Source organism: Panthera onca, chromosome D4, assembly GCF_046562875.1.
Source record: "Panthera onca isolate mPanOnc1 chromosome D4, mPanOnc1 haplotype 2, whole genome shotgun sequence".
Classification (NCBI taxonomy): domain Eukaryota; kingdom Metazoa; phylum Chordata; class Mammalia; order Carnivora; family Felidae; genus Panthera; species Panthera onca.
Window position 1 is genome coordinate 83,515,698 of NC_138351.1, and position 12,556 is coordinate 83,528,253.

The window sequence follows — 12,556 nt, forward strand, 5'->3', positions numbered from 1 at the left end:
TGCTATATAATTATTAGTGTGTACTTCAGTTAGTGTATGTGTGTGCATATATATAAATATGTATATATTTATGTGTATATGTGTGTGTGTGTGTACGTATGTAGTTAAACTCAACGCACTTTTCTATTTGCAGGTTATATTTCACAATTTACAAAAGGAAGGCACAAGGTTGTAATTAAACATAGTAAATACAATATATAAAGAGCTTTACCAAGTGTTCACTATTTAATCTCCTACCACAATATTCTGAGTTAGTATTATCCTCAATTCACCACTAAAGTAACAGAGACAAAAATGAGTGACAGATAAGTAAAAAACATGTTTATTATAAATGCAATTCTTAAGAAGAAGATTTTTTTTTTTAACTCACGCAGCGCAAGTGTTTTCTATCACAACACAGGGACTGAAATCAAGGAAAGGACAAGTTCAGGGAGGAGCTCCACCATATGAAAGTTAAACTACCTCTTCAAATAAAAAGATCTAAAATTATAATAGTTGGGGATATATATAACTGGGAAATATTAGTGAATAGTAAAAAAAAAAAAAAAAAAACAAGTATAGTCTCCAGTGGTCAGGAAACATTGGTTATCTTTAATGAGGATGATCAACATTTGGTATACTTTCTTTTTTTTAATTTTTTTTAATGTTTATTTATTTTTGAGAGACAAAGCACAAGCAACAGAGGAACAGAGAGAGAAGGAGACACAGAATCTGAAGCAGGGTCCAGGCTCCGAGCTGTCAGTGCAGAACCCAATGCGGGGCTTGAACCCACAAACCACAAGATCATGACCTGAGCTGAAGTCAGACGGTTAACCGATTGAGCCACACAGGCGCCTCTAGTATACTTTCTTATACTAATAAAAAAGAGGAAGTACAAACTAAAAATTTCTCTAAAATTGGTATCCAAAATTCATTTTTTTTTTTTTTTTTTTTAAGCAGAGGGGACCATAAAAATCCTAACTTAGCAGAACTTAGCAGAATCCTAACTAGACACTAGGAAATATACTTTCCTAGAGTCTTTGGGCTTGGAGTTGTTTTTGCTTGCAGTGGCTTTTTGTTTTTTGCTTTTTATTCCCCCAAAGACTTCTTGCTTTCCTATGGGACTATATTTTAAAAAAAGAAAAAAAAGAAAACCAGTCATTAAGAGCTCAGGCAAAAAAGTACAGGGCACTAAATTTCACCCAACTCCGTTTTCCATCACACTTTTTAAATAAGGTTTTTTTTTTTTTAATCTCAAGTTTTTCAGAGCCAAGGATTTTTTTGCCGCATTTTGGGCTCATTAATACAAATAAAGAGCTAGTTAAAATACCAGACTGAATAAATGAACAATGGGACAATTAACCCCACATACAAAGCTCCACCCACTTTACTTCAAAGGCATCTGAAATAGAATGGATTAGAAACCCTAAACGATGCCTCTCAGAATTAATTTTATAATAAATATTGCTTTGTGTTATAGATAAGGGATTAAAAAGCTCCAGAGTAGCAGCCTAACACCTGTGAACTGAGTTAAAGGGCAACCGACCTTGGCTGTACTGAAGATTGCCAATAGTTTCATGATGCATGTCTAGGAAATAAAAATCTAGGCAATTTCCACTGCATACTAGAATGCAGAACTTAATTTTGCCTACAATGTTTAAAACTTCCGTACAGTTTTACATAAAGTCTTGAGATATGTGTAATTAGTTCTCATTCAGAATGTATTGCTATCTAACTTTAAAAGTATTCCCTTTATGCCACATTACTGTTTTTGCCATTCACAATACAACTCATACTGATGAAAAGGATTAAAGACGTAAATGTACAAAGGGAAATATGGAAAGGAAAAATAAACTAAGTACATTATTTACCACCTGATTTAATGAACACTTTGATACTATTTCCATACTTTTATGTTCATTGTTTTCAGAAGCTAAGAACCATCTTCCCTATCGAGAATCTGGTAATATCTCACATTTGAAGGCAAAAAGTAGTTGAGGGCTTTTGGGTTGTTTGGGTTGTTTTTACGGAATTACCAAAGTAATTAGCGCAATGACAAATTCACTACAGCAAATGCATTTTTTAAAAGAACATAAGTCTTGACAAAAAATACTTTCTCAGATTTTACTAAGAGCTTTCTTCCCTTGTAAATCAGCCTCACACAAAGTACACAGTCAAAAACATTCCCAGGAAAGAATATTTAACGATATGCAAAGATGCTTACAATATACTAAGTGAAAAGGCTAGGTACAAAGCTCCACCTACAGCATGATCCCATGCAAGGAACAAAACACCTCTAGTCACTATTAGAGTCATGGGATGATAAACTCCTTCTCTTACTTCTGTAAGGTTTTCTAAATTCCTCTAATGAGGAAGTATATCTTCACAGTCTCATAAAATAACATCCTAAAAATCAATGGCTCATAAGTGATTACGAGAATTGTGGCATCTTCAAACTTTAGATGGCACAATGATTTTTCTGTTTGACATGATATAAAGAGGTACACAATTATCTCAGTCTTCTGGAGCTTCTCCACGAGGGACAAATGCTAGGCTTCCCACTGCTTCTAAACTGATCACTGAAAGGGCCAGACAACCTAAATTCAGACTCCTCTTTGTATTCACAAATCTAACTTGCTCTTAAAATAAGAGTGCAGCTTAGATCCAAAGGGCAATTTTAGGTGTGAAGCATATTGAGTTATTTTCCTTTCCACTTCCTGCCCAGTGAAAAGCAAAGATAAGGCTCAAATAAATGCCTTCTGCTTGTTGTTGCTGTTATAGGAAAGTGGTTTGCTTGCAAGGGGAGGGGGTTGGGGGTGGGGGTCCAAAAAAATTGCTGACACTCAAACTCCACCAAAGAGCATCAATTGGCTTCTCCTATAGAATGTTTTCCAACTCCCAAAAAGAGTCCCTCATGTGGAATTCTTAAGACTCTTTCTTTCAGAAGGCAGGCTCAGTTTTACTGGTTTTCCATTCAAACAGACTTTGCATCAGATTTAAACAGAGCAGATCATTTTCTTTACTCTATAATCATATGGTTGGATTGTTCACATAGACTGCAATGATGCTGGCCAAAAGGCAACGTGACTCCTTGATGCTAACTGGAGGTTACGGAGTCTTAAAAAAAACTTTAGGTCCAGGTGGCCTTGGCCTTATTCTCCTGAGTTGGAAGAATCATTGCCATATCCTGGACAAACTCTGGACTGGAGTGGGAGTGGGGGGCAAAAGATTGCTATTAGCCAGCTAAAGAACTTGGCACAACAATCTCTCTTCAGGTCTCAGTTTCATTATTTATAAAATGAGGGTGGGCTGTATGTAGTATACTGATTTTTGCAAGCTCACCTCTGAAATCCTGGAGCAGTGGCAAACTACCCATCATGGCTCTTTTAACTAAATATACACAGACAAAAAAACTTTTGAAACTCATAATGGTTGCTCTAGTGGCAAGAAAATAAAATTTGAAACTTTGAATCAGAGCCAAAAGGAAGTTATGAGAAATAAGCCCAAAGCTGTTGAGCGCATGAGCTTTGGGTTGGATTCTGGGTTCCAAACCAAATTCCCTCACTTACTCCTTCCTGGTGAGATCTTGGCCAAGTCACACGGCAACTCTTTCAGTCTCGATCCCTACTTCTCTATAATGGACATAATTTCATCAAGTTGCAATAAGAATGAGAATTATATAAGCCACCTGCCATATTAAATAAATGCTAACAAATGATCATTCCCACCCCCAACCCTGCTCCTTTCCAAATCCTCTGTAATGAGTTCTCCTGACTTAGTCTATCCATCTACGAAATGGTATAACAACATTAACCGTCAGCAGTAGCTGGTGGAGGTGGCGAGATGAGTGACGTATGGGGGAAACTAACGAAAGAACCAAAGTGCACTCCTGGAGCTCCTACTTAGGGTGGTTTCACTTGCTGACCTATGGTAAGCTTTGTGATCATTAAGACAAGGAAATGTTCTGCTTTCAAAACAGATCAACAAGGGGCGCCTGGGTGGCTCAGTCGGTTAAGCGACCGACTTCGGCTCAGGTCATGATCTCGCGGTCCGGGAGTTCGAGCCCCGCGTCGGGCTCTGTGCTGACAGCTCAGAGCCTGGAGCCTGTTTCGGATTCTGTGTCTCCCTCTCTCTGACCCTCCCCTGTTCATGCTCTGTCTCTCTCTGTCTCAAAAATAAATAAACATTAAAAAAAAAAATTCAGAACAGATCAACAAAATACCGTGTCTCTTGTCATCTCCAACTCATCCAGTCCCAAAAGGAGAAATTTCTTGTAGCCAAAGTCTTGAAGCTTCAAATACCCACAATGCTGGGCTCAGGTTGCTTGAGGGAAGGCTGAGCCAGGCTGGGGTCCTTTGAAAAGGACCAGGAAGAGAAAAGAAGCTTCCTCCTACAGTGGACAGCTCTGAGGCTGGCCGTTGCTACAGAAGATACACCTGTCCTTCCAACTGCCCAGCTTCCCAGCCCTCAAACAGCAGGCTCTGCTTGGACAGTAAGAGCAGTTTCGTTTATGTCCCTTTCTTCTCTTCAAAGGTGACTTTTTTTTTAAACTGTACAGCTTGTTACTATTGTTGAATTGTGGCTCCCCAGAGGATTATACGTTTCTAAGCATGGAGGCATCTGTGTGGCAATAAAATGTGCAACATTCCCCAACCAGTACATTTTTTTTAATTAAGAAAAAAAAAAAGTTATCACATCCCACAAAATGATGTCCTGATGAACACATTCCCTGTGCAGGCCTTTCAAAATACTGAAGATGTCAGAAAGGGTCCTGAGGCTACTAAACCAGAGCCTTCACAGGACCCAAGCCATGGGTTCAATTCCTGACAGATCCACAACGGGTGGAATTATAATCTGCCATAGCAACTGGGTCTTCTCCCAGCTGACCATTCAGAAGACAACACTGTACCCTACCATACTTTTAAGGGGGAGAAATTAAGAAGAAATCAAACAGCTCCAGAGAGATGGAAACACTTGAAAAGCAGAGGAAAGTTCTCTGTTAAATAGTATGAAAGATCCAGGTTTCCCAAATGGTATTTAAGGCATTGGGAAGAAAGGCTGATTTCTCCCAGAGGGGCCCCAGCTTTGATGCCCAAACTGCCCTCAAACATCAGGCTGTGTAGTTTTGTATAGCAGGGTACCCTCAGGCGAGACAACCATAAATAGCTTAAAACAAGAATAGGAGATTCCATCTGTTTCTGGAATATTTCAGCAGCACCTGCTTTCAAGGTAAAAATCTGGGAGCCGTCTCCACTGCCTTCCTTCCCGACTCCCTTCCCCACCCCCCATACACTTATTTTAAACCAAAGCAGCTAACACACAATCCATCCAAAAGGGCTCTGCCACCGCACCTGCTTAAGGAAAGAGTCCTTTGATTTTTCTCCTGAACTATATGTCTTGTTTTAAAAACACTAGAGCAGTTAGGGGGAGAAACCAAAGTTCTTAAAACCACACTATTTTATTACTTCTAGCTTCTTTTTTCTCTGTGAAAACTGAGCTCTTCTGTGTTTATAGTAGAAATGAGTACAATTCAGATGAAAAAGGACGCAATAGTTGTTCCTGCCATTAAGTCAGAAAGTATTCCAGAAGGAAGATGGGTTATCACTTAACACAATTAATGTTGAAACACAAGCCCATATGCCAATCTGCATGGAAAGAAAGACAGTAATTCCCCAGCAAGGTCCCAGAAATGTATTTCGTTGTTATAGTTTAAAACAAACAAACAACTAAAGTTGAGGCTTAAAACTTCTCATCTAAATCAGAGTGCTACCCCCAAGGTGATATGCAGCAACCCTTCTAACACTATCCAGAAAATTCCAAGCATGTGTAAATACCAGTTACATGTATAAAAAGCCACTTTCCTTTTGGTCTATAAACATCGATATTTCTAACGCCTGCCCTATCATCTGAGCATGCTCCATTTGCTATGGGGTAAATCCAAATTCTTGAGCATGTCCCACAAGGGCTTTCCCAACCTGGCCCCAAGACATTTATGGTATCATCCCCTACCATCACATCAGTATTCCATCTTGCCATATCCTTCATTTCTCTGGGCCTTACATGTCAGTTCTCACTGCCTAGAAAGCTCTTCTCCAATTCTCCTCCAGACCAGCCCCCAGTGATTCTGTAAGACCTAGTTTAACTGGAAACCATCAGCAACACTTTCTCTGATTCCAAGCCAGAGATGGGCACTTCCTAATCAGTGACCCCAAAGAACCTCGCACATACATATTTTTGATTTAAAGAGCACTTATCACATCATATTTTCCTTGTTTACATAGTCCCTTCCCAAAGACTTAGTGGCTCCTAGGACAGTAAGTGTAGCCGAACCGAAACAGGAGGGGAAGTAACAAAATCAGAGGTGGTCTGGGAACGGTGCACCCAGAAGCATATTAAGTTTTAAATTTGGTAAAGGACCAAAAGTATATATTGTTTTCAGTTTGTAAGACCAACTTTAAAAGTTCAGCTCATCGAAATCTTGAATGACATCTGAACATGATATCTGAAAGGTTCTTATAGAGAACTGGGGAGAGATCTTTACCTCTGTATCAAGGGAACTTGAAGTGAATAAAAAGCCAAAGACCAAGTGTTATACATTGTTCACTCCTGGTTTATACTACCTACTAAGATACTCACTAATTGAAGAAAAATCTTACATGTTAAACTAAAAAAAAAAAATTTAGATCCTGTCTTGATGAAACAAGTTATTTCTTCCCAAAATGTATAATAGGGACTGAACAGTTTGATATAGGTACTAAGGCAGTTACTCAGGGGCGTCTGGGTGGCTCAGTCTGTTAAGTGCCCAACTTTGGCTCAGGTCATGATCTTATAGTTCATGGGTTCAAGCCCCACGTCGGGCTCTGTGATAACAGCTCAGAGCCTAGAGCCTGCTTTGGATTCTGTGTCTCCCTCTCTCTCTGGTCCTCCCCCACTGGCACTCTGTCTCTGTCTCTCTCAAAAATAAACAAACATTAAAAAAAAAAGCTACTCAAACTTTCTCAAGAGCTTAAATAAGATTCCCATACATAAGAAAATTGTAGAACACAAATATGAACCTGGACCACTTTCTTACACCATATACAAAAATAAACTCAAAATGGATGAAAGACCTAAATGTAAGACAGGAAGCCATCAAAAGCCTCGAGGAGAAAGCAGGCAAAAACCTCTTTGACCTTGGCCGCAGCAACTTCTTACTCAACATGCCTCCAGAGGCAAGGGAAACAAAAGCAAAAATAAACTCATCAAAATAAAAGGCTTCTGCACAGCGAAGGAAACAATCAACAAAACTAAAAGGCAACTGACGGAATGGGAGAAGATACTTGCAAAGGAAATATCAGATAAAGGGTTAGTATCCAAAATCTATAAAGAACTTATTAAACTCAACACGCAGAAAGCAAATAATCCAGTGAAGAAATGGGCAAAAGACATGAATAGACACTTCTCCAAAGAAGACATCCAGATGGCCAAGAGACACATGAAAAGATGCTCAATATCACTCATCATCAGGAAAATACAAATCAAAACCACAATGAGATACCACCTCACCCCTGTCAGAATGGCTAACATTAACAACTCAGGCAACAACAGATGTTGGCGAGGATGCAGAGAAAGAGGATCTCTTTTGCATTGTTGGTGGGAATGCAAGCTGGTGCAGCCGCTCTGGAAAACAGTATGGAGGTTCCTCAAAAAATTAAAAATAGAACTACCCTACGACACAACAATTGCACTACTAGGTATTTATCCAAGGGATACAGGTATGTTGTTTCGAAGGGGCACATGCACCCCCATGTTTATAGCAGCACTATCGACAATAGCCAAAGGATGGAAAGAGCCCAAATGTCCATCGATGGACGAATGGATAAAGAAGATGTGGTGTGTATACACACACACACACACACACACACACAATACAGTATTACTCAACAATCAACAAGAATGAAATCCTGTCATTTGCAACTACATGGATGGAACTAGAGGGTATTATGCTAAGTGAAATTAGTCAGAGAAAGACAAATATCATATGACTTCACTCATATGAGGACTTTAAGATACAAAACAGATGAACATAAGGGAAGGGAAGCAAAAATAATATAAAAACGGGAAGGGGGACAAAAACATAAGAGACTCTTAAATATGGAGAACAAACAGAGGGTTACTGGAGGGGTGGTGGGAGGGGGGATGGGCTAAACAGGTAAGGGGCATTAAGGAATCTACTCCTGAAATCATTGTTGGACTATATGGTAACTAACTTGGATGTAAATTAAAAAATAATTAATTAAATAAAAAAATTTTGTTAAAAAGCTCCTTTTGGGGCTCCTGGGTGGCTCAGTTGGTTAAGCGACCAGCTTCAGCTCAGGTCACAATCTCACGGTTCATGAGTTCAAGCCTCGAGTCAGGCTCTGTGCTGACAGCTTGGAGCCTGGAGCCTGATTTGGATTCTGTGTCTCCCTCTCCCTCTGTTCCTCCCCCACTTGCACTCTGTCTCTCTCTCAAAAATAAATAAAGATTCAAAAAAAATTTAAAAAGCTCCTTTATAAAAAGTAAAACATTTAATTATTATGTGACATATCTCCCATAATCCACGCCCACAAACAACACAGTTATGGCTTTGAACTCTTATGCTCCTTCTGTTTCTCCAAAACCAGAAGTTGGCTATAAATAACATATTTCATTACAGTTTTAGCCTTGATGAAACATGTGCCATTTGGACAAGTCGGAAGTCATGAAAAAAGTATAGTTCTAGGTCACTTTATGATACTTGAAGGATTTCAGAGGTAAATGCTTATACCATAACAGACTCAGCTGGTGCTACCTGAAAATGCTAATTCTGCCTCACATTCCTGGGTTTATAATGAAGAAGGACTAACTTACACGTATCTATTGCTCTCTAGCTGTGCTTTTTTAATTCTTTTAATGTTTGTTTATTTTTGAGAGAGAGACAAAGAGAGAGAGAGACAGAGAGACAGAGAGACAGAGGGGGAGCAAGGGAGGGACAGAGAGAGAGGGAGACACAATCCGAAACAGGTTCCAGGCTCTGAGCTGTCAGCACAGAGCCCGATGCAGGGCTGGAACTCACGAGCCATGAGATCATGACCTGAGCCAAAGTCAGATGCTTAACCGACTGAGTCACCCAGGTACCCCCACCCCCAGCTGTGCTTTTAAGCCAGTATTGACTACCATCCAACAAATAGTTAAATAATATTATGGCGAATCTCAAGGAAAAGTAAAATGCCTAAATATAAAGAACTAGTCAACCGCAGGACAAAATAATGCATTTGAACTTTACAAACCATGGTATTTGTGTTAATGAGACTTGTTCATACCCTAGCACAACTACATTTCTGTCAAGGTTAGCTGGTGACAGAATTAGACCTGTGTTAAAAATAAACACAGGGCTTATTCATCAGGAATTCTTTCCTTCATGAAACAAGTATTACTAAGTGCCTACTATGTATAGCCATTACTCTGTACGTTGGGTATATTTGGGAACAAAACAGATAAAAATTCCCAGGCTTCATGGAACTTATATTCTAGGGGGAAGGAACAGACAACACTTCTAACAATGGACCCAATAACTTATATTGTATGACAGGTATCTAAGAACCTTTCATTGTGAAATTAAGTTTAAAGTTTCTAACACTGATGGCCTAGTCCTTTACGGATTTTATGGACACAATGCCTGTCATTCAACACTAGATCTCCACAGTAAGATTCAAGAGGACCTCTTGTAACTAACAGAAATAAGTCTGGGAGTATGAACCACATCTCTCTACTACTGTATTTCACACTTTCTCTTGAACTGGTGTCCCATGAGGCCTGTCCTGTCACTCAGAGCCTTCAGTGTCCTATTCTTGCATTCAAATGGAATACATTTCCATGTCTGAAGGCCATGCACACAGTATGTTGGCCAAGGGCTGCACTAAGTGCTGGAGATACAAAGTTGCTTAAGACACTATCTTTACCCTTAATGAGTTCATTTTAGAGGAAGAGGAGGAAGAGGTAAAAGGATGATGCAGGCTTATGAGCATGTAACTGAAGTATGCAAAGCATGCTAGGTGCCCCCAGAGGTGAGGATGATTACTTCTGCCTGGAAAAGGCTGCTGTGGGTGGATGGATAAAGGTGTGAAGGCAGAAAGGCCCAGAGACTCATATGGGCCAGGAAGCACATGAGCTTGGGAGAGCAGTCAGAGAGGGAGCGATCCTAAGAAGCGAAATTCTAGAACAGTGCAGACTATGTCTGCACAAGACACAATCACTGGGAGCTACCCAGCCCTCCCCACCATGAGAAGAAATGGAGAGCACAAGTAGAGGTGGCTCATGAGCACACAAGCTAGAGCACCGGGCACACTGCGAACAGACACTGGACCTCAAGGCACTGGTGAACTAAAGGGAAGGCGTCTATTGCTGGTGAGGATGTGGAAAAACAGGAACCCTCTTGCACTGTTGGTGGGAATGCAAACTGGGGCAGCCTCTCTGGAAAACAGTGTGGAGGTTCCTCAAAAAGTTAAAAATAGAACTACCCTATGACCCAGCAATTGCACTGCTAGGAATTTATCCAAGGATACAGGAGCGCTGATACATAGGGGCACTTGTACCCCAATGTTTATAGCAGCGCTTTCAACAGTGGCCAAATTATGGAAAGAGCCCAAATGTCCATCAACTGATGAAAAGGTAAAGAAGATGTGGTTTATATATACAATGGAATACTACTCGGCAATGAGAAAGAATGAAATCTGGCCTTTTGTAGCAAGGAAACTGTCCAAATTGTAGCATGGAACTGGAGAGGGTTATGCTAAGTGAAATAAGTCAGTCAGAGGAGGACAGATATCATATGTTTTCACTTATATGTGGATCTTGAGAAACTTAACAGAAGATCATGGGGGAGAGGAAGGGGAAAAAAATAGAGGGACGGAGGCAAAACATAAAAGATACAGAGAACAAACTGAGGGTGGATGGAGGGCTGGGGGAGAAGGGAAAATGGGTGATGGGCATTGAGGACGGCACTTGTTGGGATGAGCACTGGGTGTTATATGTAAGTGACTGAACCACGGGAACCTACCCCAGAAACCAAGAGCACACTTTACACACTGTATGTTAGCCAATTTGACAAGAAATTACATTAAAAAAATAATAATAATAAAGGAAAAGCATCTGGAAAAAAAAGCAAGGAGATGAAGCATCTCGAAAAAGCAAGGAGACTGAAAATGCTAATAATAGAACCTAGGCCTAAATCGCACCTGCATTCTCCCGGCAGACCTCTCCACTCTTCACTGAACATGCTGCCAACTTGTCACCCAAGGTGAACAGCAGACCCTTCCATTCAAATGCCAGTCTCAATTCAGCAATGTTCCCAAACGAAGCCACAGGGGGAAGTGGCCCTGTGCATGCTTTTTGCATATGTACAACCTGGGCAAGGGAAGTGAGCTTTCCGCCCGCCATGCTGAATACCCGTGAAACGCGTGTCCCAGACTTCATCTGGACTCTATTTTTAACCACAATCACTATCCTCTGGCCCTAGAACATCAATAGTGAGGAGACATTGTGCCGTGGAACCGTCCTATGCTTTATATATAGCATACTACAGCATGATCATACTTCTCCCCAGTTTGTTCTGGGAACTCCTCTAGGGCAGGGACCAGCTAATAGTAGGCACTCAAGTAAGGGCTGAGGAACAAATGAATGAATTAACCCACCAAATTCTTCCCACAGTTCCAAGCTGGGATAACAGAGAGAAAACAGACCAATTGCTGCTTTTTTTTCATTCTAAATGATGGCAGCATGAAGGCTAATCAACTAGCTTCTTGTAAGCACGCCATCCATGACCCTACGCACAGACACGCAAAGTCAAATACACACTGTTGATGTTTTTACATCAACAGTTTTCCACTCTCAGAAATTTGTTGAGTGAACGAGATAGTGCCAGTTCAGAGTCCCACCCCGCCCCCCAACATGCACATCCCAGCTTTGAAAGGAAGAAACATTGTAAACCAAAACATTATGCAAAAACAAAAAACAACAACAAAAAAGCCTTTCTGCAAAACTTTAAGAACTTGTCTTAAACATCTCCTCTAAATGACTCCATCTCCTCTAAATGACTATGTAAATATCAGCGCCCTAGCCAAGTCTCCATCTCCTCTAAATGACTATGTAAATATCAGCGCCCTAGCCAAGTCTAAAATGCAACGTTAGGCAAAATGGAAGAGAAAACTTTGTTTAAAAAGAAAAAAAAAATCCAACATTGCTGAATCAAAATGTAAATCATCATTTACATCAGACGCTAATGCTCCAAGTGGGTAACCCTTGGGCCTGGGCTCCTGAGCCAGCTTGAGAGCAGTTACACACATTTAATCTCACAGAGCGTCCGCATTGTATCTCCTTCCCGTGGTCTTTCCAGCGGTTGCCCTCTAGGGCCGAATTACAGACCTTATGCTTGGTGAAGAAGAGAGCTGACTTTGCTGATTAACAACAACAATAACAACATTTGTGCGGAGAAATGTAAACCAGACTGACAGTTATTGAGCAAAGGTACTTCAAAAGTCAGCCCCTCTTTCTCCTATGGTAGGAGTGTGTATGTGTT

General features: G+C 40.5%; 1 protein-coding gene across 21 annotated transcripts in view; it reads right to left on the reverse strand.

Moving 5' to 3' along the window:
- The window catches only part of DENND1A (DENN domain containing 1A), a 509,645-nt gene that overhangs the window by 329,213 nt on the left and 167,876 nt on the right, over positions 1 to 12,556 (reverse strand). The gene's annotated exons all lie outside the window — the stretch shown is intronic.